The 17687-nt window shown below is 36.7% G+C and overlaps 1 protein-coding gene across 1 annotated transcript in view; it reads right to left on the bottom strand.

Moving 5' to 3' along the window:
- LRRIQ1 (leucine rich repeats and IQ motif containing 1) overlaps window positions 1–17687 on the bottom strand; it is a 239679-nt gene that overhangs the window by 64163 nt on the left and 157829 nt on the right. The window lies entirely within an intron of this gene.

Consider the following 17687-nt stretch of genomic DNA (forward strand, 5'->3'; position numbering starts at 1 on the left):
TTTAAACTATAGACTCATACTGAAGTGAAGAAAGAACCAATTATCAATGAGTACTCTAAAAAGAAAAAGTTGATCATTTATATTATTGCCCACTGAAGATGGAAGTTTTCCCATGACATACTTCTTCTGCTTTCTCTTAATGGCATTTTTGGTAATGCAATTTGTAAACATTTGGTTTTGTGGAGGGTAAAGAGTCTATATCTTTTTTTTTTTAAGTTTTCAAAAGTCATGGTGTACTCTGAGCATAACTACTCAAATAGAGAAAAAGAAAAAAAAAGAACCTATGGCCTGGAAACATTTTTGGTAACTTGGATAGATTATATGCTGAAAATACTCTGGAAATATGATTTGTATTAGAAAGTATAAATGTTCCGTATGTGTTTATTAAGAGAGGTTATTGCATCATACCTCACAAATGAAGCAAACATAAAATTGGATCTTGGCACAAACGTTACACTTACAGAATTTTAATTTCATTAACATCTGTATAAATACTTGTTGATAGGCTGTTTATGGCTTCCTGGTTAACCAATCCAATCTGTGTTTTTGGAAGGCTGACAGCACTGGCATGAAACCAGAAATTCTGTAAGGGCTATTTGTATGGGACTAGCAACATCCCTATTCTTTTCAATGTATTCAAATGTACATGAAATTAATTACCAAGGAAAAAATGGCTTAATGAATACAGAACAGGATTGTTGGGAAGAGAGTTTAAAAACAGAAACTTTGGGGAGAAAGCCAAATTTAAGACATGTAAGCCTCAAAGAATGACTGAAACACTAATCATTCTTTTGCTTGTTCCAATATATTTCATGGCAGGGGAGTAAAAAAGGTACGAGGATGACAGTTACTTGACAGTTTTCAACATTTTTTGCTAATATTAAATATGGGTCTGCCTTGGTGGAGTAATTAAATCACATAAAGGACATAGTCAAAAGCAGAAAAAAAAAACAACATTGAGAGTGAACTACTAGCGTACATCTTTTAAATTATTTCGGCTCTGTGAAGACAAAATTTCCTGTGTTATGGGATTACCAGATTTAAGTGAATCTGCATGGAGGCAATGGACACCTGCAAGAATAGAAACCCCTTTTCACAAGTAAGATATAAATGTGTTCAGCAAACATCTTTTCAATATATGTTTCTCATTTTTTTAAAAAGGATCTTTCACTATTTTCATTATCGAGATGACTATTTCCACACGAACATCTCTATCCTTGACCGCTCTGTTTGTAAATGAACATGCTCTTCCGAGCCCTTTCAGCAGGCCACTTGGCAAAGGGAACAGCAGGGAGATGGAAGTCATCTCTGCTATATTCTGTAATGTGCAATCATTCCCCTTTACACAATGCTTTCGGTTTCCTCACAAGGCTAGGTAGGATGAATTAGGTAGATCTGCTGGCTAAGAAAACTGGTAGATTAAATGACTGGCCTGGAGTCGTACAGCTGCTAAATATTGGAGCTGAGGTTTGAACCGAGGTCTTCCTTCTGATACCAAAATCAGTGTTAGCACTGCACTAAGTTGCTGTTCTCCCTGTGTCTATACACATTTTCATTGATTCATTCATAATTCATTAGTCACATGCTGTGAGCAGAACACTGTATGTACTATGATGAGATATTTAGATAAGATGCGGTCCCTTTCTTCAAAGACTTTATATTTTGGGATAGAAGACTTCAAGAGGTCAGTATAATATTTGTCACATGATGAATTAATTTAACTTCTAAATTATCTTCTATGTGAGGTGGGAGTACTTTGAATAAAAGGAATTCAACAAGAAAAGATAGGGAGGGAAGACACTCTAGGCAAAGGGGAAAGTGTGCAAAGGCAGAGAAGTAAAGAATGTGTTTAGGAGGACAGGAAGTAATCTCTTTTGACGGTAGCATAGGGAAAACTACACCAAGATAAAGTAAAAAGAATACTATGGGATCAAAGGTCTTGGGTTCTGATTCTACTCTGTCACTACTTGTATGACTTTAGGCAAGTCATTACGTCTCTAATTCTCGATACTCTCAGTGAGAAATTCTGAGATTTCTTCCAGCTTTAAAACTATTATCTTTAAAGAGTAATTTGATATAAGATTAAGAAAGACACACTAGTGCTAGATAGTGGAGGGCAACTTTGGACACCTAGTAGGGGTGTCTGAATAGAAATCAATAAATATTCAATGGAAGTTTTTGGACAGGGAATTGACAAGACCAATTAAATAATAAAGATTATTCTGAAGGTGGGAAAGAGAGATGGCAAGCCACCTCTGGAAGGTGGATTTCTCTGGAGATAATTTCAATAATCTAGGAAGTTGGAAAGGCAGACCTGTTCAAGGGTGGTGAACGTAGAATCACACAGCAAAGGAGAGATTTGAAAGACATTGTGGAGGTGGAATTGATAGGATTTGGCAGATCCTATCATATTAGATATGAGTGACTAGGGAGAAGAAAGAGTCAAAAAGCAACTATAAAGCTTAAAAAAATTAGCCATTGAGTGAATAGTGCTACAAAAGACAGAAATTGTAAACTCTAAAGGAAGAGCAGGTTTAGGGAGAAAGATAATGAGGTCACTTTAGGAAATGCTGAATTTGAACTCTTCTTGGGACACTGAGGGAGAGGAAAATATCCAAAAAGCATGGAGAAGAACATCTGATTATGAAAAGGATTGTGAAATCATTAGATTCAATTCAATAAATAATTATTAAGCATCTACCTATTATTTTGACAAGTTCTGAAGATATAGAAACAAAAAGACATTCTCTGTTCCCTTTAATGAGCTAACATATTACTGGGGAGAGAAACATATATATGTCTATGGATAAAGAAATAACAAAGTAATTTTGCCAAGGGGAGAACAAGGAAGGAATCGTGAATTATCTTGTGTAGGAGCACGCCCCTAAGCTGGACCATGAAGGAAACTAGGAAATCCAAGAGCTAGAAGGTAAGGAGGGACAACTGCTCTACGGAATGTTGTGAGGTTCAAATAAGGTAATGGATGTAAATCATTTTGTCAACTTTAAAGTACTTTTAAAATGCCAGTTGCTACTAATTATTATTATTATTGCTAATTATTAGCTTCCAATCACCAGTCCTCCAGTGTGTTGATAACTTAATTCCCGAACCCTGCTACTGAAAATGCCTACTAAGCTCAAGTGACGTGCTGGTAAATGTTAACAACCAGGCTCTCCCAGAAAAGAATAATGTATGCACATATGTTTAAGTTTAATCTGTATCATTAACACTTTAAGTTTAGACAACAACAAAAAAGGAATAAATCAAGCTCTGTTTTGTAGCAATTGCTGATTTCCAAGGTGCAAATAGTCACATTGAAAGTTTAACCAGGTTCTAGCATGTTCCTGTTTGTGCTTCAGGAAATGGGAGATGGTCAATGCAAAATGAGTGTTTACTAAATGTTGAAATGAATGCAAATGAATCTTCCTCCCACCTCTCCTCAACTCAATTCAATTCAGCTTAACACAATACTATTAAACACTTTCTATACAGAAAATAAATTACTTGAAGCTAAGGATATGAAAAGGAAAAAAAGTCAGTTTCCTTCCCTCAAAGAGTTTACAATTTAATCACGAATTGTGTTATATCCTAAACTTGAAGTCTGTCATAATTTATTTTTTTTTAGTACTTTTCATGAGTCAAATGATTATGGCAGAAACTAAAGTGAGGTTCATAGGTTTATTTTTTTTTGGTTTTCAAAGAATTAGTTACTTAAAAGATCCATAAGAAGAGATAGACCCAGTGAAGGCTATGTGTTTTTCCACTGATATATCTAGTAATAACCTTGAAGAATGGTCTCTTAGCATGGCTCTCTCTTGTTTCTCCCTGTAATTAAATTATGCTTGGAAAATAATTCCACTAGCCTCCTCTCCCTACTCTGGCTCCCTCGGGGAGTGATAGTATTATAGAGTATTATAGGTTATCCAAACTTAGAACCACACAATGAATTAATGAAATCTATGGATGTAAGTTGGTTGTCTTTATATATAATTGTTTCAAAGAAATGATAAACATGTTACAGCTCTCTTTTGTCTTCTGTGAAGGCTTGCGTTTTGAGGTCCTCACCAATGCTATGGCCTTTCATGGTCCTGTATACAGTCAGCTCTACTTCAACTCCTTCAGATCTCTTTGACAATTGATAAGATTAAAAAAGTTCATTTTAAAGAGAGTATACCATTGTAAATAGGAAATTCTCTCCTCTCTCCCACTGACCCAGCTTTTGAATTCACTCAAATGTTTTGAAAGAAGACTCAACTGAGTATTCTACTGATATTTTTATGGTACAAGTTTAAAGAATCCAAAGAATATTTTATGAAGATTATTTTAATGATCACCTGATACTTTATTATATTATATGTATTTATGCTATTTCCCTTCTCTTCTAGCACCCCAAGTAATATCCAAAGTACCTACATTCACTTAGGAAACTGACCATCCAATCAACCTAAAACTTCTTCACCAACCTTCTTCCATCTATAAACCTTTTTAGCATCATTACCTTTCTCTGTGCTTCTTTTAAGATCACAGTATAAAAAAGTCTGGCATTCATCTAAATGTATGCAAAGTACTTAACATATTATCTCATTTGATGTTTGTAGCACCCTTAACTGCTACCATTAATGGTAAAATGTCTGAGGGTTTCTTCTTCCTGTATTCACAAACTACTACATCACCAAGCTACAAGTATTATTACTAGTCCTATTTTACTGATGAGGAAACTGAAGCTTTTTAAACAGGGAAGGGAAAGGGAAAAGAATAAAAATGTATATATTGTCACTACATACCAGGCACTATGTTAAAAACTTTTACAAACACTATCTCATTTGATCCATATAACAACCTTGAGGGGTAGGTACTCTTGTTATCTTCATTATACAGTTGAACTGAGGCAAACAGAGGTCAAATGACTTGACCAAGGCCACACAGCTAGTAAGTGTCTAGGGTTGGCTTTGAACTCTGGTCTTTCTGTACCTAGTTCAGTTCTCTACATACCATGAGCCACCTAGAGGTTTCCCTACACACCCATATAGCTAGAGCATTTCTGCTGATTTCAAGAGCAATGCTTTCTAGTATTCCAAAATACTATCTCTCAGAGGCAGAGATTCCTCTATTCCTCATACCAATATTAGTTTCTCACCTAGGCTCTCCTTCATAATCCTACTATAGCACCTTTCTTCATGTCCTACTTTCAATCTCCCTCTTGCTTTGGATTTGTATTTGCCTACCAAAATAAGCAGTTCTCCCAGTATTGAAAGAATTATTTGATTCTTCTAGTCCCTCTGGCCACTGCACCACCTTTCTCCTCCCCTTTACCACTAGATTTCTTGAACAGTGTATGGGGGGATTCAGAGACTAGTCCTCCGGTGTGAGGACTTGCTAAGTCCTTTTTAGGGCTGCTTTCTTCCTTTGGTATTCACCTGACACCCAGCTCTCATCTATGGATCGAAGAAATTGTGGTATGTGCAGAGGCCACACTCCAATAAATTTTCTTGGCAGACAGGCTAAACTAGCTTGAGCTGGGTCAGACATCAAAGAAGCTAGCGCATCCAGTGCATCCCAAGCTATCAACCAGCCATCTTGACTTGACTTTTGTCCTGCCACTAGACTTGGGATGACTTTGGAAGATTGTGAGGCTGATGATTTTGTGTAATACTGCCTCACTTAAATCCAATTTATGCTCCAATCAAAAGACATCATCCATAGTGATGTCATTTTGGTTCTCTTTAAGTATGAATAACAACAATCAAGCAGAGTTCTTGAAATCAAAATAAAACATATTTATAGTTGCTACTTCCATTTTCCTCACTACCTACACTCTTTTTAAAAAAATCCATTACCATTGGGTTTTTACCCTAACTCTTCTACTAAAACTCTGCTCTCAGACATCACCAAAAACTTTCTAATTTACAGATCTACTGGGATTTGCTCAATTCTTCTCCTCCTTGACATTTCTGTAACCTTTGCCACTGCTGACCACTCCATCATTGCATAGCACCTCCTTCTCTCATTTGAGACACATACTCTGTATTTGCTCCCACTTCTCTAAACTCCCCTTGGCCTCGTTCATTAGATGTCCCATATTTTCCCTGGCTTGTAAAAGTAGGTATTCATATCAAGGAGTATCCTTCAATTTCTTCCCTTTTCATTTCACATCCGCTCCTTTTACATCATTCATTTTCCTGGTGTTAGCTCTCATCAGTAGGCAAATGACTTCTAAATCTATAGATCTATTTCTGACTTCTCTTTGGAGAACCATCCATGTGTACCTCTACCTCACTATAAGACATGTCTTAAGATAAAACATGTCCAAATACAAGTCCATTGCCTTTCCTCATAAACCTGCTCTTCCTTCTGATTTTACTATTACCTGGCAAGCCTCAAATTCACTGGTGATTGGGAGATGTCTTCGAAGATGTCCCCTTGCACAATGAGCAGATGAAAACAATTTGTTCCAATGCCTCTAAAGGTGCTGGGAGCAGGCACTGTGGAGTGCCGAGAGTTTGATCGGACATTAAAAATGCTAATGTCATCCACTGCATCCCAGGACATTACCATTTGCCCTAACTTTTGTTTTACCATTTGACCTCAATGACTCTAGAAGAGAGAGTGAGGCTGAAGATTTCAACTCTGCCAATTCATGAACAAGTCAAGGCATCACCCCATGATGACACTGGTCCTCTTCAAAATGAAGTATAAACAACTATTTCAATCACTACCAATCCCCAAGTTTCCTATACACATAGATTTGGCATTATCTCTGACTATTTCCTTGCTTTCAGTTATAGGTTGTGATTCTATTTCTGCAACATCTTTCATATTTACCTCCCTTCGAATTCTCTTTGCTGCCTCTTGAGATTCCCCTTTCATTATCAATTATCTTGATTATTATGCTATATTTCACTGCTACCTTTGGATGTTTAGAATCTGTTTGGTTACACTAAGTATTCAGCCACTGCTTAGAAGTCTACACTTTGTCCGGTCAAAATTAATCACATGATATGTTAGAATGTTATGCTTCTAGGGGGCAGCTGGGTAGCTCAGTGGAGTGAGAGTCAGGCCTAGAGACAGGAGGTCCTAGGTTCAAACCCGGCCTCAGCCACTTCCCAGCTGTGTGACCCTGGGCAAGTCACTTGACCCCCATTGCCCACCCTTACCACTCTTCCACCTATAAGACAATACACCAAAAATTAAGGGTTAAAAAAAAAAAAGAATGTTATGCTTCTGGAGAGTAGGGAGCCTTTCATTCTCTGTATCTGTTTCCCCAGCACACAACACAGTGACCAGCTCAAAGTAGGCACTGAATACATGCCTGTTGCTGGATTGAATGGAACAGAAAAGAGCATTTGCTAAAAAAATAAAGTATAAGGTATATAATAAGAAATATTAATCTTGCTTCCTATTTCTTAAACTATATCCTCCTATATGCTTCAGGGGAATGTAGGTTATAAGTCCTCTCAGATACATTTCTACCTATTTTTCTGCCTGTCACAGACAATTAACAGATGAGGAAAGACAGGTTTGTGAGGGCACTCTCACTCATAAATGACTATATTAAGCTTCAGCAATCTAAGGGAAGAAAGGTAAAGGGATGTTAGCTAGACAGTGCAGGAGACGGAGCACCAGACCTGGAGTCAGAAAGATTTAAGTTCAAATCTGCTTCAGACACTGATCCTGGGCAGGTTACTTAATTGCAGTCTGCCTCAGTTTCCTTAGCTGTAGAATAGGGATAATAATAGCACCATCTCCCAGAACCACTGTGAAGATGAAATGAGAGCATATTTGTAAAGTGCCTGGCACATTGTGATTAGTAAATGCTTATTCCCTTTCCCTTAGCTACTTGTCCAAGGAGCTTCAGGGCACAGAGAGGCATTACATCTCAGCATTGTGCCTGTAAGCACTGAAAACTTGTAAGTGTATTGTAAAGGCAAAGAGAGAGAGAGGCACTGTGCCTTCCCTCTCCTGGAGAGTGCGACTACGTATTTAAAATAGTCTTCAATCCAGTGAAAAATGATCAAAACCAAATCAAATCAAACCTACTCCTTCTGCTAAGTTCATTTTTGCTCTTCCTCTATTTTCCTGCTATGCTGAGTTTAGAGCAAAACAAAGTCTCCTTGTTTTGCTCCTTAGAGGCCAATGACTGATTAGTTAAGACTCTGCCTTTCCTCCAAGGTCAGCTGTAGAACAGGACTGACTACTATCCATTTTTCTGCTTTTCACCCCTTATATACACAAGTAGGAAACGGTATGCAGAGTTTATATGGCTGAGGAATATAGATTTCTTCTCCCTATTATAGCTTTTATCAACAATAAAGCTTCCCAGACCTTATCTGTAGCCCAGATTAGTGAATTTTGTACTTTTGCCATGACATTAGGTTCTCAGGACAGTAGGTACAGCAGGAACGCTATCTGTAGCCTTCTTTGCTGCCCCAGAGGAGAGGAAGCTAGCTATTGATAGTGACAGTGGTCAGATGCAGCTACGAGGTAGCTTTCTGGCTGCCTGTCTATTTTTCTCCTTTCTCCCCCCCAGCACCTTGCTCTTATTTTCCCCGCTCCATCACTGCTATGAATATCTGTCCCTCCTCCAATATGGCAAACCACAAATGTTCCTATACAAGCAGGGTACATGTTTGGGTAATGGTACCACTTGCTGTACTCTCCCAGTGAAGACGCTGTTCTCAAAGAGAATAAATATATTTCCCTGCAATTAGAACAGGATCGTAAGAGGTCTCCCAAGAGGCTCCCTCTCTCCTCATATATCCTATTCCTTACATCACTGGCAGAATAGCATTTCTTATGCATTAACATGGTCATATCACTCCTACATGTACAACTTCCTCTAGTGGCTCCCAATTACCAAGTAAAGTTCGAACTCTTCTTGGAAGAACCTCACAGTCTGGTGTCTCCAATCTTTCAATGTTCAGCAAATGGCAAATAGATATTTACTAAAAAATCTCATTCAGGCTGAGGAAAGAGAAAAAATGTAGGTTCATTCAATCAAGAAATTTTTTAATAAATACAGATTGTGTGCCAGGCATTGTGCTAATCACTGGGGCTACAAAGGAAAAAACAATCATAACTTCAAGCTATTTACTTTGTACCACGGTGATAGTACATACCCATCTAGGGATATACCAAACACAAGCAAAACAGATAGAGAGTGAACTTGGGAATAAACTAGAATTTAAGGAAAAATAACAAGCATAAACAAAGCAGAGATTCCAAGAAGTGGAGGGAGAATGAAATCCAGGCATGAAGGACACCCAGGTCAAAGGAGCAGAGATGGGAGATGGGGTATCATATGAAAAAGACCAAGGCTAGTTTGGCTAAACTGTAGAATGTATAAATATCTATTGAATTCTGGAAGTTGCCAGGTTGTCCTGACTCTGCGCTTCAAAAGTCTTATTTTCTGCAAGAAACGTCTTCCAGTTCTCCCCAATATTAGTGCCTTCTCTCTGAGATGATCTCCAATTTATCTAGTACATGCTTCTTTATTTACAGGTTATCTTCTCCATCCGTTTGTGAGCTATGTAGTAGGCACTTAATAAACAGTTGCTGATGTTGATGCCAAGGACATCAAGGAACTTAAGAGAAGAAAAGAAATTGATTCACAGTTCTATAGCTATAAAGTGTCAAAAGGCAAATCCAGGTTTTCCTCCTTCCATATTTCACCACTAACCTCTATAACTCCTTTAGGTTCCTCAGAAAATTTAATTCCTTAATTAAAGAGAGCATCATCAAAAGAACATTTGTTTTGAAAAGATGAGCCTTTGCACGAGGAAACAGCTTGGGAACACTACAAGTATGGTGCCATTTCCTAAATGCAATCTACTCCACATTCTTCCTCCTGCTCAATCCTAGGGCCCATTCGCATTGGTCATCTGCTGTGAGCTTAATGAATGGATTCATCTTCCAATTGTGGGTCAAAATCTGGACAACAGGCATTTTTGATCCATTTGATTCTGTTAAGGGTCCATGGATGCTCCTCTGGTCCACTCTTTTGAACCATCACAGATTTCACTGAGGAGGTCCTATAATATTCTGGGGTTTATTGAAATGAACATACCATTATCCACAAATAGGAACAACTGGAGGATCTTGCTATCTACAAGGACTCTCTTCATTTAGGATTTTGTGCAAGGAATACTCTACAACAGTAGTAAATATCTTTAATCATCAAAAATACTCCTTTTTAAAAAATTCAGTTGATGTTAATAATCAGATGGCTCTTAAATGGTTATTTTTGCTGCTTTGATTGTCAGAAATTCTTGTATGACATAGATATATGCAAGAGACTCTTCCTTTAAGGCTCCATTTGGTCCTACCAAGTTAAATGTTATTTTATTATTAACAAAGAACAAATATAACTGGATCTTTTATTTTCTATACCTTGCAGTCAATTGTGTGACTGTCTAGATTTGATCTATATAATGTCATTGTATGCAGAAGGATAAATGTAATATGCATGCAGAACAATCTTATAAAGATTTTATAAACATGCAGAAGTAAGTATAAAAGTATTTGATATATTGATAGTTTCCTGTCTGTTCAGGAGTATTTATACTTCCTAATACTTTTCTGTTCTTGTGGCATAATGTAATATTTAAATTTATATTGACATTGTATAAACAAGTGACAACCATTCTGAGTATCTACTTCCTCATTCATAAAATGGCAAGAATGAAACCTAATTGTCTACCTCACTGGGTTATATGTAGAATCAAATGAACTCATTTGTACAGAGCTTTGTGAATGGTCATCTATTATTACTATTATGATTAGTATGATTATTAGTGATACAAAATAGAGCCTTTTTAGGTCTTCTGTTCCAATGGATAATAAATCAATTTAATTGATTTGCCAAAATTGTTATAAAAATGAATTCTTTTAAAAACTTCCTTAACTTTTACAAAGAGTTGATAAAGTTAGGTATAAGGCAATGCAAGTAATGTACCTGAATTTTTCCTATTTATATTAGGTTGTATTTAGAACTAAAAGGCCCTACTTTGACATTTTAAAATCATAATATATTAATTTTCTGTTAGAGGAGTCAAAAGGAGACAGAATGTTTTATAAGCACAAATACATACGATAAATTATATATTATAATGTTATCATATGCATGATGATTTAAAAAATACATAATTCAAGTGATAATCTATACAAATTATGTTTTTACTTTTATCTTCCAGATTATCAAACTAAATGAAGCAAAAATCTTGAAGAGTGATTAAATCACAAAAGTATAAAAAAATTAGGTAGGATAAGGATTTAGTTCAATTATTATTACAAAAAATAACTACACTAGAAATTCTAATATTTTTATGTATTTCTTTAAAAATCTTGCTTTTGCTAAAGGGTTTTAATATGGTTTATGAAAAATTAAAATAATGATTATGTGTATTCATTATATTCAATAGTTTTTTCAATGAAATTCTCTGAAATTTATCATATTCGGTAATTTGTTCTCCAAAGTCCTTCTTTGATGCTTAATGGGGGGTGCAAGTGGCTGTAGGTTCTTGAAGACTATGCTAATAGAATATATGCTTTCTAAAAGGCTTCTACACTGTTTCAATGACAGACTAATTATACTGTCCAAATATCCTCTGAGGGAATCCATCCTAGAGCTGGCACAATTCTGAAAGCACTGAAGTGACTGATAAGAAATTTTAGGAAATGGAAAGATGCCAAAGGAAAAAAATCATATAAGATATTAACCACAAGTTGTTTATAATGGACATCAATTACTACCAGATCATTTGCTTTTTCATCTTCGTGAGGATGAGCTATACCCATGAGAATATGAGAATGAAACTGGCAAGTCAATGATCCTTTAAAACCAATATGTCATTACAAACATGCATTTGACTGAGAAGTGAAGCAAATTTAATATTCCACTGTTGACTGTTGATTACAAAAAGCATTTGACTGGACAGAGAAAAAAAGAAGCTCAAGAGATCTCTTCCAACAAATAATCTTTCCCAATTATGCTGGGATTATATTAGATTCCTTGAAAAAATGCCATCAAATGTTCAATGATTATACAATCCTATAAAAGATCTATTTATTAAAATGATTTCTCCAATTTGGCCCTAATCTACCTTTCTAGCTTTATTTCTCATGACTGCCCTTCTCATACTTCTAAGCAAACTGGTGGTCTAGTAGTTCCCTCAATCGAGGATCTCTCCTTCTATGTATTGGAACAAGTAGTTCTAGTTATACCTAGATGAAACTCATTCCCGACACACTCAAGTCTGATGTTGTCTCCTCCATTAAACCTTTTCTTGATCCTACAGATATGTTTTCTTTCTACTCAAATGCCTATATTTAAATAACTGAATATATGTTGTGTTGCCAAAAAGAATGCAAGCTCAACAAAGACAAGGACTATGGTCATTTTTGTTTTTGCTTCCCTGGAACTTAGCAGATAATCTACAAACAACTTAGGGCCATTTTGGCATGCCTATGGCACATGTGCTGGAAGGGCTTGCATCCCTCCCTGTTTCCACCATGCCCGAGGATATTTCTCACATGACCCACCCCTCTGCCTAGCAGTCCAGTGGGAGTGCTTCCTCCCTCCCCTGTCTGGGGTAAGGTGGGGCCTGGCATGCTGTGTGAGGGTTTCAGTTTGGGAACTCAGTCTCTAAAAGGTTTGCCATCACTGATCCAGGTTATCTGTACATAGTAGGGGCTTCATTTTTTGTTAAATGAAATTAATTAATTTAAATTAAATTGAATGACACTTTCATTACTGTCAAACAAGGAGAGGAAAGAAGAATTTCTTTCTACCATTGGAAGAATGTACTATGTAGGTGACAAAGAAGAGATTTACCAATGATAACGAGGTACTCCAAATGTTGTTCTTTGTGGAACATCTATGCTGATTGCATCAAATAACAGAAAATCAGATTCTCCTCAATGAGGCTCCATTAATAATTTTAAAAGACTACCCTGTCATTCTATGTAGAATGAAACTGAACCAGCCTATAGCATGTAGTTGGAATGAGTTTATCAATATCTAAGTCAGACACATGCTGGATTGCATGTGTGAAATTATAGGGCTTTTAATGATCCCAAGATATTTTCCAACAAATTAATATTTCAACATAAAGATTCTTTCAATGTGGTTGTGAATCTTAGAACACAATAACAATAACTGAAGAATTGAAGCTGTGAGTGCTCAAAGTGGAGACCTGCCCAACACACCCAAAGTTCTGTGACTTTGAGTTTCAATTATCTCATCTCCAGATAGTGTTTGAGCTCCCCTCCAGCTCTAGGTCTATGGTACCAATGATCAATCAGCCAACAAATATTTATTAAATGCCCTCTATATTCTAGGTGTTGAGGATACAAATACAAAAAAACAATGACCCTCACAATGATATATATATATTCATATATATGTGAATATGATGAGAGAACATGGACAAGGGTCATAGAATATGGAAAGGAACTATTTAGCTTGTGATCTTTGGGAGAAATTATCTTGATACGTGTAGGGGAAATATGATTTCATGATTCTTGATGGACTAACAATGTAAAAATCTCCCAACTATGTGGTGTTCTAATAATGGAAAGAGAAAAAAACTGAAAAATTATATAGAGCAGAGAGTTGTATCCACTATTGAAACAATTTCATCCTTGGATAAGTTTGTTTTTCAGTTGTTTCAGTTATGTCCAACCCATTCAGGGATTTCTTGGCTAAGATAATGAAATGGTTTCCCATTTCCTACTCTAGTTCATTTTACAGATGAGGAGAGACCAACAGGGTTAGACTTTTCTAGATCACACAGCTATTAAGTGTTGGAGAATGGATTTTAACTCAACCATTCCTGATTTCAGGCCCATCACTGTGCTATCTAGCTGCCCCTTTGGATAGGAGATATGTGTAATCTTGTCTAAATGGTTACTTCAACTATTCAGTTTTGTCTGAAAGGGTTTTTTCTTTTCATAACCAACTTCCTTTGTCTCCAGTCCTTGAACAAGGAATGCCTTCTCATTCTCATAAGACACCTTGCCAGGTATAGGGCAAATATTCCCTCAGAACTTCCTCCATCCATTTTCCTTTAAATAATTCCAGCTTTACTTTACCCTTCCCTCTCTTGTGAAATTGTACTATTGTTTTGTGCACTAGCTCCTGTGCTATTGATCTATCTTAAGGTGCTTCAACATACTGCTGATTGGTTGTACACTCTCAAAAGCTTTAAGAAGTTATAAAACTAAATGTGTAATGTTAGAATTTGAAGTGGCTATAAGCAGTTTCCTTAGTAATTGTTCAACCTCTTATCTTTGACCCACAATGATTGGATACCAGCTAAAGGGAATGTATGTATGTCCCCACCATGATAGACTGAAAACGTAGATCCCTTGAAGTATTGAAACATATTAAATTTTCCACAAATACCTAATTTCAAATGTGCATTCTCTTAGCTTATTCACCAAGAGTTATAATGTTTTGCCTTCTAGCAATGAGGGCTCTGTAACTTCCTCTAGTGGTATTTAGCAGGTTATAAGGAAAGATGAAGTATGTGGTGAGGGCAAATGTGGGACATGAACATGACAATATGTTGCTGTTGTTCATCTTTTGTTTCCAAAGAGGATCAGTGACATCATGGGTGTTGTCTTGACTTGCCCATGAATTGGATCGAAGTGAAGTAGAAAAAAAGTCATCAGCTTTGCTCTCTCAGAGTCATCGAAGTCTACTGGCAAAACAAAAGTCAGGACACGGGGCAATGGCCAGGGATGCAGGGCATAGCCTTGGCTTTTTTGAAGTCTGACCATGCTCTAGGCTCTCCATAGCACCTACTTCGGTCACCTATGTGGCCACTGGAACAAACTGTTCGCATCCATCCATTCTGCCAGGGAAATCTTCACATGCTGGGGCTACACTATCCCCCCAACTCACTGATGAATTTGAGATCTGTAGTTACCTCCATATGGTTTAACTCATCTGGTGAAAAGGTTCTACTGAGGTGTGGCCATTGCCCATCTAGAGTTTTAAGAAGCACAGATGAGAGTTGGGTGAATGACAATAATAGGATAAAGTAAAGAATTTAAGAGTAGAAGATGATGTAACTAGATGAATTGGTAATAATGACATGTATCCTTCTTGGTGCCCTCTTTTTTCCTCTTTTCATTCCTCCACTGGTTTCTGCCTTGTTCCCACAATTACTTCAGCTATGGCAATGTAATATTTAATAACATACAAAAGATATCAACTGTTCTGAAAGTGACTTATGCAAGGAGGGTCCCAAAAGTCTTGGTGCATTTTTAACCTTCAGGAATTTTAAAATAATGCATTTCCCACCATAGGTGCTCAATAATTACTTGGTAATTACCAAAAATGGTTTTTAAAAGTTGGAATGTAAAAAGATTCTAATATTATAGGAAGATGTTAAGGACTGATAATCAAGAACTAAGAATAGTTTGCATAGGTATCGAAACTCATATATTTATCTGTTATAAAATTTCTCTAGTTTCTGTGTTATAGTTTAATAGCTTAAGACTTTTGGGATGTGATATAATGCTTCTATTTTTAGGAAAAATAGAGAAATTAACAGATTAACAAGTGAGTTTTGCTTATCTGTGTAAACTTCAATATTCTTTCTTATGAAGTAGTGCTAGCAGAAGAGTGCTGACTCCAAAACATTAAGGATATGATTGGCACATCCATTCAAAATTTTATGGATTATTCCTCTATGAATGTATCTTAGTCTTTCTTAAACCTATTTATGCTTTCAGTCTATGCCCACCTCCTCAGATTCTCTAATGCATTGCCTACAATGCAAATGTCTGATGGCTCTAATCCTCCACAGTTTATTTTTAATTTTATTCCTACTTCAGTATTTTAAGAGCAATGATTTTTGTCCACAGGTGTACTCCTCCCTCATGAACAGACTGAAATTCCTTCACACCTTACAAGATAGTTTGTGATCCTGCAGCCAAAAAATCCACTCCCTAGGGGTTAACAGTACACTGAACTAGTGTTGTCTGGATTTGGTCTCAAAGAGCACAGTTTGTTGTAGGATATACCAGAAGGTCTGATAGCCTTCCAGACATCAGAGTCACCTTCACACCAGGAAGAGATATTGGAGTTGGATGGTAGTTAAGGCACTTACTGATATTATTTATAATTTAATGGACTCCAGTCATGATCAGCAACTTTAGTATCTACAGAATTTTATTGTCTTGGTAGTTGTGGGGTTTTTTTGCTTGTTTCTTTTATTTAGTTTAGTTTTGTTTTTTGCGATTCCTAATGCTACTATATTCTCTCCAAACCAGATCTCTAGAGACAATGTGCCAAAGGGGCTAAGGAATTTAGGTCTGAACTCCCTTGGGGACACAATTCTTAACCTTGATCATTCTTCTCTTTTGCCAGCTTCCAAACACTGAATACTTCTCAATTCCAGCCTTCACTTGCTACCCTCTGGCTCTGAGAACTGTCAGGAACACAAATGCTGAATTCGGGTGTGGATTGACTGATTTTTGTTCCACTGACCAAAGGAGCACTCTCTCTCTCTCTCTCCCCCCCTCCCTCTTCTCTTTTCTCTTCTCTTCTTTTCTTTTCTCTTCTCTCCTCTCTCTCTCTCTCCCTCTCCCTTCATACATCCATCCCTCCTTCTCTGTCTCCATCTCTCTCCTCCCTCCCCTTGTATATGTATATATACATATGTGGAGCATGAATGTATAGATTCAAATACATGTGAATATATGTGTGTATATGTGTGTGTATATGTGTATATATATATCTATATATATCTATATATATATATTCTCATATATAAAAACTACAAAAGACAATCTCTGACCTGAAGGAACTTAACATTCTAATAAGGAGATAGTACACACACACACAAATATATGCATATATATATATACACACAATGTATGTGTACATATATACATACATTCTATATATAGATGCCCCCACCCCCCAATTTCTAGACAGTTAGATGGCACAGTAGATGGAGCGCCAGGCCTGGAGTCAGAAAAACCTGAGTTCAAATCCAGCCTCAGATACTTACTGTGTGAACCTGGTAAAGTCATTTAACCATGTTTGCCTCAGGGCATCATCAGTAAAATGAGCTAGAGAAGGCAAACCACTCCTCTGTATTTGCCAAGAAAACCCCAGATGGGGACATGAAACTTTGGACATGACTGAATAAAAACAACAAATAATATATCATTCCCAGTGCCTAGCACATAGTTAACACTTAAGAAAAGATTAAGAAAGCATTCATTTATTAATTATAATGAATTCAGTGAAAGATTTTTAGGGAGTACTTAGTGATAGAAAATGGCAAACACTAGTAAATCCCAAACCATGATTTATTGTTACATGTGTATATAAAGAAAATAAATACAAGATGGTTTTTGGAGGAAAGAGGTAAAAACAGCTGGGAGGAATAAGAAAGGATTCATATAAAAGCTGGGCTTGAGTTGAGTAGTCTTGAAGGACTTGAAGTGAGCCTGAGGGGCAAACGTGAAGAGGAGGAGAGCATCCCAGGCATGTGGGAAAGCCAACATAAAGGAGATGGGAGATGAAACATTTAGCATGAAGAATCAAAAGGCTAGTCTGGTTGGACCATAGTATGGTAAAAAGGAGTGTTGTTTAATGAGCCAGAGACATTCAAGCTAGGTTATGGGGGGCATTAAGAGACAGAAAAAAGAATCTCTTTTATTCTATAGGT

This window comes from Gracilinanus agilis, chromosome 5 (genome assembly GCF_016433145.1).
Source record: "Gracilinanus agilis isolate LMUSP501 chromosome 5, AgileGrace, whole genome shotgun sequence".
NCBI lineage: Eukaryota > Metazoa > Chordata > Mammalia > Didelphimorphia > Didelphidae > Gracilinanus > Gracilinanus agilis.